Source organism: Aplysia californica, unplaced genomic scaffold (genome assembly GCF_000002075.1).
Source record: "Aplysia californica isolate F4 #8 unplaced genomic scaffold, AplCal3.0 scaffold00322, whole genome shotgun sequence".
Lineage (NCBI taxonomy): Eukaryota > Metazoa > Mollusca > Gastropoda > Aplysiida > Aplysiidae > Aplysia > Aplysia californica.
This window is the reverse complement of record NW_004797592.1, coordinates 508,144-512,438: the sequence shown is the minus strand read 5'-3', so window position 1 is coordinate 512,438 and position 4,295 is coordinate 508,144. Positions and strand designations below refer to the sequence as shown.

Below are 4,295 nucleotides of genomic sequence, written 5' to 3'. Positions count from 1 at the left end.
TTAGAAGAAGAAGAAGAAGAAGAAGAAGAAGAAGAAGAAGAAGAAGAAGAAGAAGAAGAAGAAGAAGAAGAAGAAGAAGAAGAAGAAGGCTTAGCAAAATCACTTTAAAAATTACTGCGAATAAAGCCCGCGGTGATCGAAGCCAAGTGGATGAATATCACTGAATGGGCGAATGGATTCGTACTCGTTTGTCTATTCATGCAGGGAAACGAGAAAATTGACGTGAACACTGTAATTCAAATTTGTGTCGCGCACCCAAACAAGATTAAGGTCTGAGAAACTCCCCAACAGATCGATGATATAGACATTTAAGATTCAGGTTAACCCTTTCTCACAGATGCAAAGCCCAATGACGAATAACTTTCAATATATAGAGTTGTCCGACGGAAAATTAGACGTCATTTACCAAAGCAGTGTAGGACCTTTCTTTCTTAAATATGAAAACAGAATTCTGACCAGGGGAATGTGTTATTTATTGTATGAACTAAACATCAACCTCCTCTTCCTTTCTGCCTTAAAATACGTCCTAATAGACAAATGTGCAGCAGAAAGTCATTCTATGAGTACATAATACGTGTACCTCGGGGGATGCTTCAGTACAAGTCCCTTCAACACAAATCATTTTTAAAAAACTGACCTTGCCCTTTGTGATTCAGAAGTCTTATTTATGTTTGGTATGTTTGCTAGCCTGGAATGTTGACCAACAGATCGGCGAGAAAGAGGACCTAGCATGTAAGGAGAAAAGATGTCCCACTCCTTATCCAAGCACCAACCAGTGAGTGGGGGGGGGGGGGGTGCCTGGATCTCCAGATGGTAGGGCAACGGAACTGTTATTAACAAGACACAAAAAGGTGACTTATTTTATTAACACAGACAATACTGGGAAAAAAAGGAAATGCCGTTCTAGTTTCGACCTCTAGGCTCTGGAATGCAATAAGCCATGACCTTATGGCCCAGTATCTTTCAGCATACCTACCAGTAACATCAAAGACACCCGTTAAAATCATAATGTGTGCCCACGCCATGAAACTTTGACTAAGTGCTTATCTCTACGTGCGCATTTAACTTACCGCCCTGCACTCGGCACGTACTGTGGACCTTTAAGTAAGCAATCTCCTTGTAACAAGTTAGACAAAAATCTGTTGCACGAACACGTATGTCGTAAATCAAGGAAAGAGCCATCGCTTTTTGAAGCCGGTCAAGAGAAAAAGAAGATAATATGAAAGACGGTTAGCATGTCTCTACCTCAACTGCTGTACTATTGATATGTTGTTTTTAAACATTGGTTTTTCAATATCGTGTGTGTGTGTGTGTGTGTGTGTGTGTGTGTGTGTGTGTGTGTGTGTGTGTGTGTGTGTGTGTGTGTGTGTGTGTGTTATGTATATCATTGGAGAGCTCCACAAATAATTGTAATGTCTGTGTGTCTATTTTGCTATTTACTTCTTAGTACCAGGAGGTTGTTTTCATTTTGACGCTCTTCTCTCCGCTCAAACGTTATTAAAATATTATGTATCTGTGTGTATGCTTTTAGTTATCTATAATGTCTTTCTTGTTCCATAATGGAACTGCTTAAAACTAATACGAATTACGGCCATCGGCATAGTGTTTTATTTAAGTCGACAGTGTTTAGTGTCGCTGATAATTCTGTCCAAACTGTACTCCGATTAAGGCTAGTACACAAAACAAGTTCTATTCTGATTAGCACAACATGTGTTGCTAGAAGGCATACTAACTATTGCACTCATACCGGTATCGATTTTCTGAAGCCAATTTTCACTTTCCTTACTCGTGAATTAATTGACCATTGGAATGCGTGCTACTGCCGGCTCTACAAGAGCTTGCACAAACAGTATGAACTACTCGTTTTGCATGTCATCAAAACGAATGATCCATAAAAATTAATGGCCCATCAACTGTCAGCGTTGTTGCCAACTTGGCTAGGTATACGAATTCATTGAAATACTGTATGCTGTGGTTTTATTGATACCCGTTCATTAAATACAACCTGAAGAAAGAGTAATTATTTTTTCTGTTGCACATGTTGCAAGTATGAGTGGGAACGGATTCCTTTCACTCAGCATCTGCTCCCAACTTATGTGAAGACCTACTGCTGTTATCTTCATCTTAGAGATTTATTGTTGGTCTATTTTTCTATTTTCTATATTGATCTGTGCGCCTGTCTGTCTTGCAATTTGTCTTTATTACTAACACTTATCTGTATGATTCTGGAGGCCTCGGAGCCTACAAAATCATATTCCATAACAATTTTTTTTTTAATTGACGATCATTATTTTTCTTCTACAGTGATATTTAATGGTGAAAACATAATGCTTACTTGTGCAAAATAGTACTTAGATGTTAATATATAAAAGTATAATGGAATATTAGAATTCTTTTGTTTGTTTGTTTGTTTTAATTTTAGAGAACAGTTTTTGCCCCACCGTAGGAGCAATTTGTTCATGTTTTATAGAGGTTTGTTAATCTGTATATAAGACAAGAAAACCTCAACAGTCCTCTCTGTTTGTCTCTTTCTTTCAGCGCTGGTTTGAGCATAGACTTGCACGCTGGCGGCAGCAGCAAGGACTTCCGGCCAACAGCGGCTCGGTCAACGAGTGAACACTCCGCCTTCACTTCTGGTGCAAGTCTTCAACGTAGCTTATTTTAGAATGTGCGGATGATGTGAATTTGTAGAAACCGAAAGTTATGCCTTTCAACATCAAAATTCGTGCAGATGTAATTAATTGTTTTCAACTGGGTTTCAATCTCAGATGACGCTCTGCTCTCATGTTGAGCTTTTTCATTTGAACAAATTCACCTCTTCAGCCCAACTTAGTATAAAGCTAAACTTGAAATATTTGGTGTTTTCATACCTCTTTGGGGGAAACCAGCGACTACTTGAAAGTGTGAACAGCGTCTGTTTGATCTGATTCGGGTGTTGTGTTCGAAGCTTGAAATTAAATTAACTTCTGTGCTTTTTTTAAGCATAATTAATTAAGTTATCTTTGACTTATCAACATCGTAAACGTCCCTTTAGTTAGGTGAAATCTTTGTTAATTACTTTTAATGAACTAATGAAGGTCATACTTAACAGTGCTGTTTAAGGCGGAGTTCATGTTAGTTTTGATTGAGTCTGATATTTGTTTGCTCTGCCACAGAAAAGAAAAGAGGTTGTGACTTCAGTTCTGTGCAAGTGGATCACAAGAACTGAATAGACCAGTAAGAATAGTTTACATAACTTTAAATTGTTTTGTGTTTGCAGGAAATTGTGGGGTGTAACAGTATTATAATTAACATTTCCATTAGGAAGTGTAAGAAAACAGAGTCTGAAATGCTGAAATATTGTACTATAATCATAATTATCTCAAAGGTTTGCATACATCTAATTATGTAAATGTTTAGAAACATATTTTGCAATGCTAAGAACGATAAGAAAATGTCTGCTTTTGTGCTGGCGATCTTATTTTTTTATATAAAACATGATGGTGGACAGGTCAATTCTGAAACGACGGTGAGCATCATTGAAAAAATTGCCTTGGTTTCTGACCACTTGTAAAGAAACTTTAAGATCCTCTTGAAGACTTTGGTTATTTGACTTTACTGAATTGAAAATGTTTCGAAGTTGAAATTTGACACCGAGACAGAATGTTGTCTGTCATGTTGGTCGCTAGGAGGAGATCTTATTTCAATGAAAACCCTGTGTTGTTACGTAACGTGTGCACTCGGGCGTGGTTTCCAGAAGTGACAAGAATATACTAAGACTTGGAACAGTAATTCAGCACTTCTTTTGTTTTATTTCAAGAAAGAATTGAGTATACATGGTCAGAACTCCTGTGTGTTTAAGTATATGAAGTATTACTTTTGAAGAGATCATGTTGGTGCGCGTTACACACATATTGTCAGTGTCACCATGGACTATCCAAAAAGAGCGTCAGTTTCACCAATATTATTCGAAGAAAGACCATGTTTTCTTATGCTGTTGCTACTAAGAAGGTAACCTGCAGGAGGCAGGGGGGTTGTGACGTCAAAGTTTGAAAAGTGGTCCATCATTGTTAAATACCTATCGTCCTCACACGATGAAAGTACATTAGTCTTGACTTGTATTTCTGCAAAGTAGCACTTTTGTGAATACTGGATTCAACTAAACCTATCATCTGTTCTGTATAGAAGGAGATACCTTGTGAGCGATGGAACAACACCTTCGGTACATTCCTTCTTTCTCACTTTTCTGCATCTGATACTTTATTTGAAAGGACATGCAGTGGTTATCAATTAAATACTGCAGGTCTGTTTCATGG

The 4,295-nt window shown here is 37.7% G+C and overlaps 1 long non-coding RNA gene across 1 annotated transcript in view; it reads left to right on the top strand.

Annotated features, from left to right (window-relative positions):
* Positions 1-3,882, top strand: part of LOC101859027 — a 13,015-nt gene extending 9,133 nt beyond the window's left edge. Inside the window, exon 3 of the long non-coding RNA XR_004858727.1 lies at positions 2,539-3,882. This is a non-coding gene — a long non-coding RNA (homeodomain-only protein). The remainder of the gene's footprint in view (positions 1-2,538) is intronic.
* The last annotated feature ends 413 nt before the right edge of the window (positions 3,883-4,295 follow it).